Source organism: Pimephales promelas, chromosome 24 (assembly GCF_988280905.1).
Source record: "Pimephales promelas chromosome 24, fPimPro1.hap1.1, whole genome shotgun sequence".
Taxonomy (NCBI): Eukaryota; Metazoa; Chordata; class Actinopteri; order Cypriniformes; family Leuciscidae; genus Pimephales; species Pimephales promelas.
The window spans coordinates 2,295,001-2,315,139 of NC_142792.1; the positions used below are offsets into that span (position 1 = coordinate 2,295,001).

General features: G+C 38.5%; 1 protein-coding gene across 21 annotated transcripts in view; it reads left to right on the forward strand.

Annotated features, from left to right (window-relative positions):
- The window catches only part of plekha5 (pleckstrin homology domain containing A5), a 136,726-nt gene that overhangs the window by 58,427 nt on the left and 58,160 nt on the right, over window positions 1-20,139 (forward strand). The gene's annotated exons all lie outside the window — the stretch shown is intronic.

Here is a 20,139-nt window from a genome sequence, read left to right on the forward strand (position 1 = left end):
ATTTATTGTTATAAAACTATTATTAGTATTACTATTATATTTAAAAAATGCAAAATATATGCACATTTTTTTTACAGCCATGTAACATACTATGTGTTTATTTATGTGATAAGATGTAAGTGTGTGTGTGTATATATATACATATGCATGCATGTATATATTTAAGAATTATTTGCACGTAAATACTGTGTGTGTGTGTATATATATATATATATATATATATATATATATATATATATATACATAATCTATATTGTATTTAAATATTAGGGCTGTCAAACGTTTAATCGCTATTAATCGCATCCAAAAAAGTTTGTGTTTACATAATATATGTGGGTGCACTGTGTATAATTATTTTATATATATAAATACATACACACTCTTGTATATATTTAAGAAATATTTTCATGTATATACAGTATATAGATTTATATATAATTTATATTATGTATAAATATTTTATATATAAACAATATTCTTTTCTTAAATATACATGCATGTGTGTGCATTATATATATATAAAATAATTATACACACTACACACACATATGTAAACAAACTTTTATTTTGGATGTGATTAATCGCGATTAATCATTTGACAGACCTAATAAATATAAATATTTTATATGTAAATAACACATTTTCTTAAATGTATACATGCATATGTGTGTATTTATATATACAAAATAATTAATAATAATTATAATTAATAATTATAAAACAATCTTTGCACAGCCCTTATATATATATATATATATATATATATACAGTAAATACCTAGTGTGTATATATATATATATATATATATATATATATAGCTAATTCTATTCCGAGCCATATTGACATCTATGCATTTCATTGTGAGTGTTTCCCAGCATGCATCTGCCTTCAGTGAGTGTGCAAACCCTTCAGGGTCCTTGATTGTTGACTGTATAGAAGCCCATTATGCCGATCGTTCACCAAGTGACTCACAGTAAGACTTCAGCGAGAGTAAAAGCATTCACACTAAAACACAAATGCACAGAGACTTCATGAAAAAGCGCATATTGAAGCGCTGGCATGCATGATTGCATCCTCGTGCAAGCATGTAAACACGTACTTAAAGACGCAGGGACGTGAGGTTTGCCGTTTGTTATATAACATCAGAAACCAGTCCAACGCTCTCTCTCCCTCTCTTCTCCCAGAGGAACTCTCGCCCTATCTCACCGACCGCATCCAGGAGGTGTGTGTATGAGATATTCAGCGCATGATAGACAATTAAATGTTTTTTTATGGTTTTAGCACCGGCTTTTTTCCCCTAAATCGGACTAATTATAACATCTGGTGCAGAAAGGGAAATATAAGCTATTGAGAAGGAAATAACAAACTGTGCGTTAGTCAGTGGTTGTCATACTTGTTTCTCAGTAAATTGCTCTGGAAGCAGCCCACTCCTTCATTTAGTGATGAACGTGTGTGTGTGTGTGTGTGTGTGCAGACAGCGGCACTAGCGGATAATGAGATGCCTTGTCAGATCCACGCAGGTGTGCTGGAGACGCTGAGCTCATTCTGTCTCTCTGGAGACTCACACTAAACTGCTGTTTGCTCTGTACTTATAAAAGTTCGATGGAAATCAGGCCAGGAATATGAAGCCTGTTATTCCTGGATTTTTGTGGCGAGGAGGCGGACGTTTGTGACGGAATAATGATATTACCCTAAATTAGGGGTTAGGAAATGTATTGCGGTTGACTGAGCCGAAAGGAACCAAATATTTTCCTCAACAACTCTAAGTCGGTGATTTGAGCGATGTGTTTATTTTCTGCTGTCGGGCAGAGTTCGTGTGCATTCGCTCTTGCGAAAACTTTACTGTGCCCAGTGACTGCAGTCTTCCGCATGAGGCGACGCACTCGACCTCGCAGCACTTCTCTGAGATGGGTTCATGTGAAGTGTGTGTTCAGCGTTGACGGCTCCAGACTCTGTTCCGCTGCAGTACGCACCATTACAGGCTGTCCTGTGCTCAAACATCACAATCAGCGTCACACACACTCTTTATATTTCTCTTCCAGTCGGGGTCCGTTCAGAACTGAAGAATGCATCCGTCCGTCTGTCTTTCTCTTCATCTATTTGTCTATCAGCCTATCCATCCATCCATTCATCATTCTTTCTATCATTCTATCCAGCCAAATGTCTTTCTGTTCCATCCATACATATACATCCATACATCTGTCCGTCTTTGTTCTCTCCATCCATCCATCCGCCTGTCCGTCTTTGTTCTCTCCATCCATCCGTCCATCCACCCGTCCATCCATCCATCCTCCATCCATCCATCCATCCGTCTGTCTGTCTTTGTTGTTCTCTCCATCCATCCATCCGTCTGTCCATCGATCCATCCATCCATCCATCCGTCTTTCCGTCTTTGTTCTCTCCATCCATCCATCCATCCATCCATCCATCCATCCATCCATCCGTCTGTCCGTCTTTGTTCTCTCCATCCATCCATCTGTCTGTCCATCTTTGTTGTTCTCTCCATCCGTCCATCCATCCATCCGTCCGTCCATCCGTCCGTTCGTCCACCCGTCCACCCGTCCATCCGTCCATCCATCCATCCATCCATCCATCCATCCATCCATCCATCCGTCTGTCCGTCTTTGTTCTCTCCATCCATCCATCCATCCGTCCATCCATCCGCCCATCCATCCATCCATCCATCCATCCATCTGTCTGTCCATCTTTGTTGTTCTCTCCATCCGTCCATCCATCCATCCATCCGTCCGTCCATCCGTCCGTCTGTCCACCCGTCCATCCATCCATCTGTCCGTCTTTGTTGTTCTCTCCCTCCATCCATCTATCCCATGGCCCCATTATGCAAATGAAAAAGCCTTTCCATTAAATTTGAACTCCCAGGTGTTTTTTTTTAAGTGCATGTCTTAAAACATTAACAGTCTTTAAATATCATCAAACATCCACCGGCTTCCCTGCCATAATCCAGAGGGACGCCAGACTCAGCGTAACGTGGCCATTTCAAAGCTCCCTTTACTGTCTTTCATTTCTCAACTTAACCCGTCCATATTCTCCACTCCGTCAGAGGGTTTTAGCGCATTAGTGGTGGTGTGTAGCCATTCGCACCCGTCACACTGTCTGAAAGCCTCGGTGGGACGTAGAGCGAGGGAGGAGAGATCGACATCCAGGCAAGGTGAGCCCGGACATGACGGCATAGCGTTAGCACTTAAATCGCAATCCTCAACTGAGTTCTTGCTTTGTGCTTTAATCGCTGATAAAGGATAAAAACAGAGACGAAACTCACGCAGAGTTCAGATGTTTCCCCCGAGCCTGAAGGAGAACAGCACTTCCTTCACCAACAACAAAGACATCGAGCAGCAGCGTCTTCACAGAAACATCGTTTAAAAACGCTCCCGTTAATTGAGTCGTTGAGGGAGATGCTGATCGTCTGGAAGGATTTACATAACGAGAGGGGCCTTCGACTCTTCGGGCACATCGGCCCCAGTCGCCTCCTACAATAACACACTCATCCATCAAGACATAATTGCTAATATTGGCCGAGCGTGTTATTAATATCATGGTGCTGTGGATCATCTTTTCAGCAGTGAGGATATTACAATGCCAAGCCTCATGAATTGCACACTGATACAAATCTGGATGGCCTTTTATATAATCGCTTATTGCAGCAAACCGACTTTTATTGCCTGGTGGTGCAACAACAGAGATTCATTGAGGGAGAAATCGGACCGCATCATGTCACGTCCGCTTTCTCCATGAATAAATGGCACTTTACCACTCAAACCAGGTCGACGTCAGGATATGCATTTCATTTCGCGGCGGCTCGGCTCTTGAGACCGTAATTGGTGTCATTCTGTCAGAGTTGGTAATGCGACGGGATGCATCAATAATTCACGTTTCCTTTTAAGCCGTGATCGATGCACGCCTGGCAAACAACATGAACCAGTTTTGTCACCCCTTCGTTGCGTATCAGTGCCACTCGGTACACATTAAACATCACAGGTAGTCGGATATGTCGAGGTTTCGCTCCACAGGCTTGATCTGAGTCTTGTCCCCACTTTGCAAGGCTGTTCCATCTCAGTGCCTTTCATCTCGCAACTAGCGGAGGCATCTTATCAGCGGCTCTGGCGTGGCGCCCTTCGCCAATCTGTCTCTCTAATCTGTCTCCTCTGCAAAAACCCTTCTGATTCTCCTGCCCTTCTTTCCCCAAATTAATAGGAAAAGCACAAACAGAAGCTGTTGATTTCCCCGTGTTTAATTAGTGTTGAAAAAACACGTCTTAATCCTGATCTCTGAAGCGATCGGCCAGCGTGCCGGACTTGCTTGCACTTTAACATGGGTTCTTTGGTAGATGGATAGACATAGTTTATTGGTCCCTGAGGGTGAATTTGGGTGCATAACAGAAGCCAAATTAAGTGTAAATTGCCCATAAAACACCACCACATGTCTACATGGTGCAATCAAACAAAGCGTAAAGTGGGGAATAAAAATCTAATATGCTGTAAAGTATAACGATGGGCATCCTTTAATATGACACTCACTTAGTGTTTGAAAACACTGACTTTTTATAAATATGATTACCTGTTTTTATATTGTATTGTGATGGATTGATTCACTTTTATCCTGTAAAAGTATTGTTTTGTGCATCAGACTATTTCTACAGGTTATATCGTTGCTCCAGTAGATTCATTTGAATCATTAAACAATTCATGAATTAAATGAGATTATTCACTTAATTTGTTTAATAACATTGATTTAATCATTCAGTCTTTTTGAAGGAGTTTTTTTATTCATCCACCCAACCGATTTGTTCAAAAAATTGAATGATTCACTCAACTGATTCATTCAAAACACTGATTCATTCAGGAACAAATTAAAGGAGTAATTCACTTTTTAAAAAAAACTTTTGCTGATAATTTACTCACCCCATGTCATCCAAGATGTCCATGTCATTCTTTCTTCAGTCAAAAAGAAATTAAGGTTTTTGATGAAAACATTCCAGGATTTTTCTCCATATAATGGACTTCAATGGGAACCAAATGGTTCAAGGTCCAACTGAGGCCCCGTCCACACTACTGCGTTTTCGTTTAAAAACGGAGACCTTTTGCTACGTTTGCACCTCCCGTCCACTCTAAAACGGGAAAAACGAAGACCTAAAACGGAGAAGTTTAGAAACGCTGCAGCTGCGTTTTGCGTTTTGAAACTCCGGAGGGCGTTTTAGTGTGGACGAGACAAAACGGAGGAGTTTACAAACGATGACGCAGAGGCTCACGTTCGGCTCTATGATTGGGTGTCATCAGTCATGACGTATCCTTCCCTGATTCGCCAACCACTGTTTACACCGGCGCGCGCATGCCCAGTGTTGGTGAATGGTCACGTTATCTCACGTGATCTGCGTTTTCAGTCGTTTTAATGTGGACTGAGATCGATTCTAATACGCAGACAAAACGCTGGTGTGGACGGAGATCGTATTCGTTTTAATTCTCCGTTTTTAAACGAAAACGCAGTAGTGTGGACGGGGCCTGAGAGTTTCAGTGCAGCTTCAAAGGGCTTTAAACGATTCCAGACAATGAATAAGGGTCTTAAAGCAAAATGATCGCTCATTTTAAAATGAATCTTTTCCCGAATCAACTCCTTCATTTCGTTCGTTAAATGAACCAAATGACACGAAAAAAGATTTGTTCATTTTGATGGACAGGAGAGTCACGAACGCTCATCACAGAACAGAGCAAGGCGAGCATTTGAGGTTATAAAACATTTTTTTTTTTAAATGAGCGATCGCTTCGCTTGATAAGACCCTTATTCATCGTCTGAACAGTTTGCTGTCATTTGGACCTTGAACCGTTTGGTTCAAAAATCCTGGAATGTTTCCATCAAAAACCTTAATTTCTTTTCGACTGAAGAAAGAAAGACATGGACATCTTGGATGACATGGGGGTGAGTAATTTATCAGCAAAAGTTTTTTTAAAAGTTAACTACTCCTAGCTGTATACCTTGAGTGTGTGTGTGTGTGTGTACTGACACATTAGTTCCAAAGTACTCCACTTGTCCAATTATGGTTTATGTATACCTTGGAGCTCTTCATGCATTCATTCATCTAATCCAAACCTCATCTAATCTGTAAAGCAGAAAATGCACGCAGCCAACCCTCTGTGAATCCAGCAGAGCTGTTGAGTGTACAATTACTCACTTCAGATCCTTGAGCAAGAAAACAGAGGCCATTTCAGAGTCAGAATACCGGCCGGACATATGGCGTTAATGGACGTGTCATGTTAGCGGTTTATGACCCTGCTAGCAAGCAGTCAATGACTTACATAACAATACTTTTTGATACGGTGGCAGATCTTGACAAGGCCGTTGCGTGTGTGTGACAGCCTTGTGTAGCGGCACACAATGGCCTGTTTTTTTGCGACGCACAGCACAATGTCACACACTCGGCAGTCGGCAGCACACAATTATGCCTCACAGATGAGCTCTCGCTCTCCATCATGCTGAGCGGCCTCATTCTTTCACCATCTCTAGCCTCTTTTGCTCAAGCGAGTTTTCATCGCTGGGAGTCAGTGCTCAGGAGTAACTGCTGGCATAATAGAGGAAGACCTGTTAATATGCCTTTCCTGTCCTCGATACATCACCAACCGGACACACATTCACACACCCAGTGTATGTACAGTATAGGTGAGCGCGGGGCACAACGTAACGCGGCGCTAGTTGTAACACACTTGTTTTAAATACTTACACACATGCTAGCATGACGAAACGTGTATTTGCTAGTTGCCATTTCAACACTACATAGAGAAAAACTTGCCCTAAAATTCAGAAATCTTTGTAAGATATCACTAAACATTTTTTTAACCATAGCCAAAGTTAATTTCTTACGTAGCCCTCAAACTGTATTCACTTTATAGCCCTTAATCCTGTAATTGTGGACTCTGGTGTGATCCTAATTTTTATTTATTATAAATGTTATATCACTGTCTTCGATAAAGTTTCGTATATCCATTTATGGTGTTTTTTTATTATTTTGGGGGTATTTTTGAATTTATTTACTTCAAAAAGTACCATATTTTCTATGCAAATTATGCTTATTTTTGTTTTATTTTTATTTTTGCTAACTACATTAAAATATAATTCCAATAAGTTCTTAGAGCTAAAACCTAAAGATGAAGTGACTTTGTTTTCACCTGGTGTCTTTAGAATGCTCTAAATTACAGTTTTAATTTTGGGTCATATTTGACCCAAAATTGGGTTAAAACAAATGCAGCATTTTTTAGAGAGTACATTACATTAACATTAAATATACACTCTAAAAAAAATTCTGGGGTTTTTTAAACCCAAATTTGGGTCAAATATGGACAAACCCAAATGTTGGGTTAAAAATGCAATTTAAAAATTTTTAAATTACATTTTGTCTATATTTTACCCAAATTTGGGTTCAAACAACCCAGCATTGTTTAGAGTGTATAATAATAAATACACAGTTTTAAAAGTATAAATTGTATTCATAAAGTAATTTATAAATGTATATAGTCTTTACGCAGTAGGTTTTAGTAATTGCTTGCTGATACAGATACAGTAATTTATATTGTTTACTAGTAGGGAGTGTTTTTTTTTTTTTTTAAGCATTTAACTGCAGTTTTCCAATCATCTTGCTTTCCTTTGTAATGTGGTTAAAGATATTACTTGGGAAATTATGATCTGCAATGTCTCACCATTTTTCATTGCTGTGTTTATCTTTCTCGTGACATTGATATGTACATAAATCTACATAAAACTAGTGTGAAATATGATCTCACTGGATGTCTGTGGCTTTAAAAGCTATTGTTTTTTGGTGGGAAAATCAACAATGATAAATGACATGATTTATTATTAAAAAACAAACAGGATAGAATGAACATTAAGTCTGCTGGAAAACAGCTGGTGTTCAGTCAGATCATTTACGCAAGTTGTTTAGTAGAAGAGAGGACTTTTTTTTATTTCTTCATATTATGGCTTTGTGTGCATGCATATGATAGGTGGAATATGGGTAATATGTCTCAAGAGGGTTATCGCATCTCTAAAATAAAGTCCAAAATCAACCGTGCACAGCAGACGCATGTGTGGAAACCCTCGAGTTATTTCAGTGAAAACTAGTGCAGTCGTGTAGTACTAGGCCATTACCTAACTAAATGGTTATTGTGCTTTTTTACTATGGAAATGTGGCCTCGCAATGATCATAATGGATGTGGCCGCTCATGCTGAAACCGCTCGTGAAACCTTTAGTGCTCCCAGACTAATATATGTGATTGGAGTCTGTTGCTTACAGATGTCTGAGAGGAAATGACATATTTGAGAAGCGTTTACTCATTATTTAAATATTCGTCTGCTCGCAACATGCAAATGAAGTCCATTAGTGGGCAATTCAACAGACAGTGATTGACACCCTGAACTCGGTTGTCGAGCTTTAATTATAAAGTGTGAATGTGGTCCGATGGCATAGTTGGCACAAAAGCGTAATTATGGTTATGTCATCATTACGATGTATTACGTTTACCCGTGCTAACCGATCATTATTTTGCTCTGGAAACAATTTTCTGCACTCTTAGAAGAAATGGTTCTATTTAGAACCAGAAATGGTTCCTTCCCCCGCTTCATATATGGAACTCTATATAGAACCATTTTTTTTTTTTGGTAAAAGGTTCTATTGGCCAAGTGTTCTATATAGAACCCAGAGGAACCCTTTTTTAAGAGTGTATCCACAAGTTTCCTACGCCCCATGAGGCCTTGCGTCAAAAGTGGGCGCGACTTCCGGTTGGAAGTAAACAAAGCGCGATTTGACATGCTTGACACTCGTTCATTCAACAGTTGACAGTCATTCAAGTTATAGCGATCCAAACTAGCTAACGATGTGGGAACACAACCTCAACGAAATTCAAAAGGGTGAAATAACAGTACCTTTACCCTCCGCAGTAGTTGATTGGGAGTATTATAATAACATTATTAATAATCAATACTCATCAAGGCATGGTGACAGACAGTTGTGCGAGCTGACAAACAATTAAAATAAAAAATACACACTTAGTCATTGTGCTTTGGAGTTTATTCAAAAATATAAATGAATGTGCTACTTGAATACATTAACTGGCACATTTGGTATTCTGTCAACACCGGCTTTGATCCTGAGTTTAGGTGCAACATCAGTAGCGAACAGCCAAACACATGCTGATAAAAGTTTATAGAATATTAAGAATTTAAACAAATGTACACAGGAAGATTCGTCGTCTTTTGGGAGGTGATGGAAACTACAGTCGTTGGCAGAAACACTCTGATTTCGTTTTCAGCTTATGTTCAAAACAATCACGTTTAAGCCACTGAATTAGTTTAGTCCGGTTATACATACAACCGCGAACAGCACATGTTGTCCCTGAGCTCCGTAACGACATCTCTCATAAAGATTTGCGTCTTTAAATAGTAAAATAATTCTCCGAAAAACAGCTAGCCTCTTCGCTAACTAACACACAAAATACCATTGGAATGCTACTTCCGCCGCGTCACCGGAAGTTTCACCCACTTTATTTTTTACAGGAGCGCCCCTCGGAAACTTGTGGATAGAACCTTTTAGGGGTTCCAAATACGTAGCACTGATAGAACCTTTTAAGGTTCTATATAGAAGCTTTTCTTCTAAGAGTGTATCTGTATCTGTGAGATATGGGGTGTTTTGCAAACTACTTTTACTCTCCATTGGATGGCAGTGATTGATTAATCGAGTCTTTGGCGAATTAAAAATACAGCTTTGACGAGATCTGATTAGTATGTGACTGAAATGGTTGCAAATGTGAGACTAATACAAACTTATGACACAATTAATTTCATCAATTACTCACACTCATGTCGTCCAAACCCTTAAGACTTACATTAGAGATTTATGTCCATACAAAAACCACTTTATTGCTTCCAAAAGTTCATAAAGAGATCATAAAACTAATCCATATGAGCAGAGCAGTTTAGTCCAAATTTTCTGAAGTGGCTGGATCACTTTATATGATGAAGAGATTTAATTTAGGCTTTTCCTCGCATATTAACATTGATCAGTGAACATAAACAGACGCTCCTACTGTACTTGAAACACGAGAATGAACCTTCTTGCTAAAGCTAGCTCAAGAATGTAATGGAAACAGCTTCTAAACAAGTCAATCGGTCAATTTTGTCTGTTTTTAACACACTGCATTTCTGTATGTGTTGGTGTTAGTCTGCAAGAGTCATGATGTTAACACTAGTTTCTGGTGTATCGTTGTGGCGTGGAGCAAATACTGCTGTAGATTTTCTCTCTGCATTTACAAATGGAGCGTTTTTTCTTTCTTTTTTTTGAGTCGAGGGATAGAGTTTGTCATCTGTGGATTAAGGACTGACTGGAAATCTTTAACTGCGTAAGAAAATCCACATGTTGTCCTCCGCAAGGCTCATCCGTAAAGCGTTTGTGATTAAGACCCCGCGTCGTGGGGGAACGTCCAGGCTACGTGTTCGGCTTTTAAAGCCACGACTGATTGAGAGGATAGAAATACGCCAGGTTGTATTCTTATCAGCCTGAGCCTCTGGATGTCTAGTCTCCAGGAGTCACCTTATGTAATCTGGGAATCTGCTAGCTCAAAGAAGCCGTTCCCAGCGGTCGACACTGACTCGATCTGTATCACGGCTTGTGTTGAATCATGCATTCAACGTGCACATTTAGCAGGATGATATTCTGAGAATCTGCTCCTGTGAAACACAGAACATGACCCGACTACAGAGCCTGAATCACAGCGCTTGGTCCCGCAGAGATGAGTGCTCGGCGTGGGCGTAGAGGAGAGTCTCATCCACCCACAGACAGACCTGTGCTCACCACAGGATCCAGAGCCGCGGGAGACGAGCTTCAGCAAAATCAACCAGTGCCATTATTTCTAAGAGAACAGCATTGCTGCGTGTTGCAGCGCTACAGTCATTTAACACCTTTGCAACTAAGAGAGCTGAAATCTGATTGGATGAGCCACTGTTCAAGTCATTTAGAATTGCTCAGTTTACTCGGGCCCGTTTTCAACTTGCGTGAAACATTTTGGCGGTTTATTTACGGAATCGTGGACGGAATTGCGGAATTTCGCAAATTAACGCGGAATCTAGTTACACAATCTACTAACGCTATTTAAAACACGCAGTGGATTCTTTTTTTGTAAAAACAAATGAATTCCCAAAAATTTAAATGGAAAAAAACGGAATTTGGGACAAAATAAATCGGATTTCATAGAGCCCTACGGTTTGGGAGCCTGAAAACGCAAACTTTTTGGAAACTTTCAAAGTGCAAGTTTTGGAAAACGATATAGTTTTTATCAAGCTTCAAAAACTCGAGTTTGTGAAAATGCATATTATGGTACTAGACTGGCGTTTTTTTTTTTTCATTTCAGGGTTTTATTTTTGTCATCTTGTCTAGCATTTTTAAATGTTCTTAGAGTTAATATTATTAGCTTTTTTATATTATTTATTTATTTGGTTGTTTTTAAGTTTTAATTTGTTATTTTAATGTATTTTGTATGGGGTAAGGCGAGATTCTTTAACTTTATTTTGGAGTTAAACATTTCCACTCTTCAGTTCCATACTCTTTTATAATTATACATTTATTGGATGCTTATTATGTTTACTTGTATTATTGTTTCATAAACAAACTTTCTTTGCCTTAATTCTCTAAGTTCTGATTGGATGAGTTTGAACCGTGTAATCTGATGTAAAGTGCAGATAAACGTTTTTTTGTTGCCAATTTGCAACACAAAAAGAAAAGAAACTAATGCAAAAAGAAAATTCAGAATAGCAAAAAGGACGTGTGTTAAAGCAACTGTCCTGCGTATGGTCCATGCTCATGGATTATTGCTTTAGCATCCTGTATTGTGGAAATAATAATAGTTCATGTTTGGTGGTTTCAGAGTGTAAATCATCTGCCAAACCACTGTCTCCAGCAAAGACGATGTCTCGACAACTTTTGCCGAACTCTGAGAGCGAGTCCAGTGCAGAAGGGGGAAAATAACATGGTTTATGAGAGCTTGGCATGTAATATTATATCCATCCATTTCCTCAGAATTTCCACCATAAGCTGAAAGGATTGTTGGTATGAAATATTGCCATCAGCGGCACAAGTTTTTGTATTAGCAAAGTTTCTATGAACTCAGCACTGACCCTCATTACATACATTATTGTGTTGGTCTATCCGAGGCCTGAGGGGTTTGATAACCAGGTTTGATCTTGCATCTGTCCCGACTTCTTTCCATTGAACTGCGCTGTTGTTTCATGCTTTTGAAAACTTTCCAATGGACCATTGCTGGTTTGAAGAGCAGAATGAAATTTTTTGGGCAAATGAGACGACGTGAATGTTGCTGTTATCGTATTTTTTTGAGATAAAGAGAGCCAATGAATTATTTAAATGAATGAAATGAAGACTTTACTAGGTTACTCTCCCTTTCTTCACAGCTCTGAAATTAAGGGTTGGTGCTAACAAACTAAATCTATTATGGTAATGGCTTGTTTTTTCCCTGTCTACATGACCTGACATTTTAAGCACCCAAAATCCTTGTTTTTTTGTGTTGTCATTACGCTATATTTGCTTATAAAATGCTTGTACCTCCTACTTAAAACGTCTTAGACTAGAAAAAAAACATTTTTTTCTGTTCCAAACAACCTCAGCTGCTAACCGTGTCCACCTTGAAAGGGCAGACCTGTCCAAGCCACTGACATTTAATGTGTCTGACAGAGCCTGTGTGTGTGTTGAGTCCTGTGCTCCGCCATCTCCTTGACCTCCCGGGTCAATGTGACGAAAAACCCATCTCTCGGCTTACAGTGTTTGCTCGACTCCTCTGACATTACGGCCCACTCTTCACCTGTCCTCCTCTCGTCCGTTCTCTCCCCGACACGGTAAATATCACACTGTTACCATGGCAACATGCATCCGACATTCCTCTTCCGTTCATCATCACGCGTGCATCCCAAAATACACAGTGTGTTCACCGGAGCCGTGAAGGACAGCCGACAAAGCAGCTCAATAAACACAGCAAATAAAGAAAATACCTGTAAATATCAGCGTTTTTATGATGAAATAATAATCCATCCATCATCGATTTAGCTGTTTTTATTATATTCGTATGCTCAGTAGTTATGCTCAAATGATATAAAAACTCATAATAATAAGTTGTATTATTACGTAGTCATTGTGAAGTGATTCATTTTAAGAACTGGTTTATTTGTGAATCAGACTTCACTGATCTATGGAAGCTTGTTTCCGCCACAAAATGAAAAATATACAAGGTAATTGCGACTTTTTATCTCACAATTCTGACTTTTTTCTCACAATTTCGAGTTTACATCTCGCAATTCTGACTTTATAACACGCAATTGTGACTTTATATCTCACTATTCTGACTTTATATCTTGCAAATCTGACTATATCTCGCAATTCTGACTATATCTCGCAATTCTGACTTTATATCTTGCAAATCTGACTATATCTCGCAATTGTGACTATATCTCGCAATTGTGACTTTATATCACGCAATTCTGACTTTGTACTGTATCTCACAATTCTAAGTCAGAATTGCGAGATATAAATTCAGAAATGCATGATATAAAGTCAGAATTGATTGATATAAATTCGCAATTGCGTGATATAAAGTCAGAATTGTGAGCTATAAACTATTCTTACAATTGGCCTAAGAACCTCGCAGTTATGTGTTATAAAGTCAAAATTGCGAGATGTAAATCCTCCCAATCGTGAGGAAAAAAGTCCGAATTGTGAGATAAAAAAGATCAATTCTTTTTTTTCTCCCAATTGCAACTTTATTTCTCAGAATTGCAACTTTATATCTCGCAATTGTGACTTTATTTCTCAGAATTGCGATTTTATATCTCGCAATTGCGACTTTATTTCTCACAATTCTGACTTCGTATTTTGCAATTGTGAGATAAAAAGTGGTAGAACTTTTTTATTTTTATTTTTTTTTATTCAGTGCATTCAATCGAAACTGCAAAACTAACAATCGCAACTTGTGTAAAATATAATTTCTGTTGCCGTGTTGCTGTACGTTTAGTGAAGTTGGAGCAGGAATTATGCATGAACAGCTTTGATCGCCATTTACAACATCGGGTTTTGGTATATCAAGTTAAAAACAGCTCCATTCGGTTTAATGAAACTACACATCCTGCATGTGAAACAAAGGCATGATGTGTGAAATATTACTTGGGTTGTGCAGATGTTGCCTGGTAGCCTTTTGGGAGCATCCAGTCAAGCTACTTATTAAATATTCATGAGCCAAGATTTCAGCAGATTGTTTAATTCACCAGCTGATTAGTGCACAACGTCTGCCAGTCAACGTCTGATCGAGTTATTAATATTCATGAGCAATGACTACACTTTAGCTGCAAAATGCAGGATTGATCTTTACTGTCTTTTTTAACACATCTGTGGTCATTTTTGTAGTCTCAAAGTCCTGTGTTGCATTTTCAGGCAAACTAAGTGTCACATGCGAGTGTGTCCCGTATAACCTGTGTCACACACTCACACATGGGCTGCAGGCGAGCTTTAGTTACAGCTGCTGAACACAGATGTGCGCTTAGAGAAACAGGAGCCGTTTCACTGTGAACAAATGACCTCCATCACACACACGTCATTCCCACAGGCGTTCGCTGTGTCCCATGATTCACTTCTGTCCTGTCTGTCCCTCTGCTTTAATACTGAAACACACGTACTTCTGTTATGATCTTCAAAGAGACGTCCGTTGCGAAGACTCAGAGAAACATGACCCTAACCACACCATATGATTTTTGGGCTTGAGTGTGCAACCAGATACGCCCATCTGTGTGCATGCCACGTGTTCAGATCAATCCAGGTCAAGCACTTACAATACCATCTGTCTTTAAAAGTTCTGCCCGTCTGTAAACCTTCTGTCCCACAGGACTTAAAGCTGCAGATTTATTTCCACAGTGAAGATGATATCCTGCATGCAGTCCACATGAAATTAGAATTTCTTAATACATCTTGATCATTTTAATTTAATAATTTTAGTGCATGTTATTCCAAAGAATTAAGAGTTCAATCAATTTATGTTGTATGTTTTTTTTTTCCTGAAAATGTCCTTTTTCTTTGAGGTTGCAAATGCCATTTCATGTTGACTTTTGGTCATTTACCATGTAAAACAATAGCGATAATTCTTTATATATGTATATATATATATATATATATATATATATATATATATAAAGACAACATTTTGCATCAAGTAAATTTATCAAGTTTTAAGGCTTTTAGCTATTTTTAATGCAAATATTGATGATTAAACAAATTTTAACAGTGCGACGCATTAGCAAGAATACTTCATAGGGCAGCACTCATGCATTTCCACAGAAACATACTAATAACCCAATGGTCTTACCATCACATCCGCCATCTCTACTGTAAATATTACTATTATAAATATTATAAATAAGTCAAGTCAAGTCACATTTATTTATATAGCGCTTTTCACAATACAGATTGTATCAAAGCAGCTTCACAGTGATAACATCAAAAGTAGTACAACACAGATCAATAATATTGTTAAATTTTAAATATTAAATAACCCCATAAATAATAATATTATTCATATTATTTTTACTTTCATATGTTTTGACAAATAATGGAGTGTCAGCCTGTGTCATTCACACACACAGAGATGATGTATAGAGCTCTGAAAGTGGATATAAATGCATGTTTTAATGGGAAGCAGAGGGTCCATTTGTCTTTTCATTTTTGCACCAAATAACTTCTATAAAAGTGTCCTAAATATTTTCAATTTGCAATCGCATGCGTTGCGGTAATGATTTTAGATGCGAGGGCTAAGTCGCTTCCTCGTTTAAGTTTGTGAAAGTGTCTGAAAGAGTTTCAGTCATGTATTTTTTGTCTGTTAATGTCTGCTGAAAATCAGTGATTCATTGTGCTTCCAGATGGCAACTGTTGTCACGGCTCAGAATCCATTCCTGGCGATTTGTTTCTCCGTGACGGTAATGAGTTGTCGCTGTATTGATGCGCAGAGATCCAGGTCACGGCCCTCAGAACAGACTGACACAAAATATGGTTTTTTTCTTGTCCTGTCATCCTTTTTTATCCATGTGTCCTCCCTCTCAGATTAAACACACACACACATATATATTCATACCATGGTCTGTCTGAATAATTGATTCTGATTGGCTGGAAGGTGTACAGGTAGTTCCAAGGCAGTTTAAGTACGATTATTTGCATTCAAATATCCCAAAAACAGAATATGGTTTACTTGTGTGCTTATGTTACCAGCAATGGCTAAACTTGCGTATATGACATGACCTGTGTCGTGACGTCATATTGCCCAAGTTGTTTGTTTTGCACATTTGCGATGACCATAATTATACTCCACTATTCTCATTGAATTATTTTGATTGTTAAAACTTTATAGTCATTGGTGTGAAGTCATGACACCACCAAAAGTCTTTAATGAAGTCGTGCGATGCGTTTTATTCTTCTTTCCCTTCTGCCACCGCCTGAGATGACATGTGTTATTTTATGCTTGTGCACTGTAAGCACACCGCCCTCTTAACGGGGGCTGCGTCCCCCTCTTAAACCCATTACTGTGAGAGAATAATTGGCCCTTTTCTTCACCACATCTGCTGTCGCAAAACTTCACTGACTAACAAGCCACTCCATCACCCACCTCCGGGAGACGGTGAAACCTCAGCGTTAACATCTTGTTCTTTTAATTGAGATTTACCGACAGTCCTCCATGTCGTCGTCCAATCACAGAGCGGGAAGGGAATCGCCCTCATCAGGTGTCCAGATTGTGCGTCTCTAATCAGTGTTTGTGTGCTGGAATAAACGAACCGTTGGATGCGTTTTCTAAGGGCGATGTGGCTTTATCTGATCTGAGCCAGCGCTCGAGTTTGTGTGTTTTGTCTCCATTACGATGCTTTCTGGAGCATCTCGACGGGAGCCGCACTCTCAGCCCATCTGCCTCCAAATGAGCCTCTTGTTTTGCTTTTCCCGAACTTCCTCCTGCCACGCTTTTTAGGGCAAAGGAGTGCGAATACAGCTGGCACAACAGCCATCTGCAGCGGTTACTATTAGCAACACCAATGGATGCGGGTCTGTGAATTTGCGCTCGAAGGAGAGGAACTACTTGACGGCTCCATCAAGCTGTTTTCTAACGGTCCTAATGATGTAATGTGCTGGTGATTGCAGGAGCAGGTGCAATCAACACATGATGAATCACATCGTATTGCACCAAGATTACATGCGATACATCATATAATTGTTTTTAAAATAACTCTGTTGCACATAATGTTTTAATCATATTTCACAATATTACTGTAGTTTGCAGTCTTAGTGAGCACAAAAACGAGTATAATTGTGTTTTAGTTTTTTTTGCATGTTATACACCATTATGCAATATTTAAAATGTGTTGCTAATAAAACCTCAGCAAACTTGAGCTGCTTTACAATAGATTTTTCAGCAGATTATAGACGTACGTTCTTCACTTCAGGCATTATTTTGAAACTAATGTTTAATGATATAACACTAAAAATGACACCAATGATACCAGTCAACACTGAAGTGACTTATTTTGATAATCGATTAATCTATCGATTATTCGAGCGATTAATCGACTAATCGTCGATTATTTCGCCGACTAATCAGTAAGTTTGGAACGATTATTCAGATTTTTCAATTAGTTAAAACATTGAGTTATACATATTCTTACTATAATATAAAAAAAGAAAATCAGTTCGGTTTTTGAAATAGTTGTTTTAATCAACTTTGAGTCATTCTCTTTAAGTTTTCAGATTTCGGTCCAACTTAAATCACACACAAATGCTCTCTAAGCATTGTTTAACAGGACCACTGCTTTTCTTAGAACTGAAACAGAAAAAGGGACATTTACTTCAGGACACAAAAATGGTAAAATATTAATCTTGCGTTGTCATCGACAATGTCGACTAATCGTTCATCTGCTCAACAGCACAGTTAAACTCAGTTTGCATCATTGCATCATTATTCTCCTGTTGATCACTGTAAAGCTGCTCTAAATCTGTATTGTGTAAAGCGCTATTTAAAAAAAGTGACTTGACTTTAAAAAATCTTTTCTGAATAATATCAATTTATAATATGACTTGTGATGCCGTCTGGAATCATAACCACACCTTGTTGGTTCGCTTGGCCAGAGGACGCTTTAACCCCTCCATTTCTGTCACCAATTGAGTTTGGATTTTATTTGGGACGCTTAACATTATGCGATATCATTGATTTGACTGTTAGAGCTGGAAGACTGATGAAGACGTGACTGTTTTCCACGAATATTGAATGAAACTGAATCAACACTGAACTGCCGTCCGTTGAACAATGGCTCTTTTTTTCTGTTTAGAGCCGTTTAACATCAGATTTGAACTCTGTTTGCATCATTGAATCATTTTTTTCTGTTTATCCCTGTAAAGCTGCTTAAAGAAATCTCTATTTTATAAAGCACTATATAAGCCAAGGTGACTTGATTGAGTTATACCAATGACAAAAGAGGCTTTATGAAACTCCGTAACACAAGTGCATTGAGAGTACCGCTGGGTAAGTTAAAAGTGTTGCACTTGCTATTTTTCCATCCAAAGTTGGATTATCGCATGAAACATTTGCACGTGGTTTCCTTCCCATGTGTTCAAGAGAACAAATTGGTCACTTGTGGCTCTTTTTTCCTAACAAATGACTTGAGAGCGTCTAGATGAAAAGAAATAAAGGCTCACGTTATCTTGCGTTGGTTTCTGTGAACGCAATCATGAGACTTCTTTGAGGTGATTATACCCAACCATTTTGATGACAGACTTTGATTCAGGCATTTTATAATGTGACCAAACCAACATTTGAGATGCTGGCTAGTACAGTTATCCAAACACATCTTCATTTAAAGGAGTTGTTCACTTTTAAAAAGACTTTTGCTGATAATTTACTCACCCCCATGTCATCCAAGATGTCCATGTCTTTCTTTCTTCAGTTGAAAAGAAATTAAGGTTTTTGATGAAAACATTCCAGGATTTTCTCCATATAATGGACTTCAATGGGAACCAAACGGTTCAAGGTCCAAAAGACAGTTTCAGTGCAAACTACAAACTGTTCAAAGGGCTTCAGGCGATGTATAAGGGTCTTATGAACTGCACACTGGACCTTTGAGATCCTCTGCTTTCATTTCCACCATTTACACCTGAGTAATTGCATGGTACGTGCCTTAATAAGTGCCAATTGCTCTTTTGCCACAACCAAACTGTGCTATGATTACCTCCGTATACACCCAGATTGTCCTTGGCTTATGAAATATACAATCACTTATTCTGTAATCAAACTTCTCGAAAGGAATTACTCCCTGATTAAGTAACAAATGAGAGGATTTGCTCTTTTCTTTCCATTTGCACAGTTGAAACGGCTTCAGTAGATTCTACATGGGCGGCTTATATTGGCCCTTTTTCTTAATAAGATAAGCCTGTCCAGGATTTGCCGCTTTTTAGACATTTTTTCTTAAACTGCACCCGAGTGTGTGATGTTTCTGATGTGAATGCCATGAACGTTTATTCTCCACTGGTTGTTCTTCAGAGACTTTTAAATTAAGATTTTATCAACAGTTTGACATTTGTGGCGGGTCGGTAATACAGTATCTCCTCCAAACAGTGCGGCATTATGAGCGCTTTACAATGAACGAGCACAGCCTGATACGTGTGGCATACATCACTCTTTTCATTGAGTCATTTATTAATTATGAGTTGGGCTTTCAGATCCGGATGAGATTCATTCATTCAGAAATGATTCATCTGAACTAAAATGCATCATTAGCTTTAAGACTGGCAGAAGCGGCTCATTTTTATTCATATACTCATATAAATGTGGTTTATCTTTTAAATAGTGGTTGAGAACTAGGGAGATGCATGATTTTTAGACATGTGCTGTCTTGTAAATGTCAAAATGTGTTCCCTATCTTATTGTTAAAAATATTGCATGGTATTTCAAATACAAATAACGTTTGTCTTCATGATAAGGGTGTAACAATATATCGTGCCACAATATATCACAATACAAAAATGCAACAATACGAATGTGGATAGTCCCCCCAGAATAAAAATGA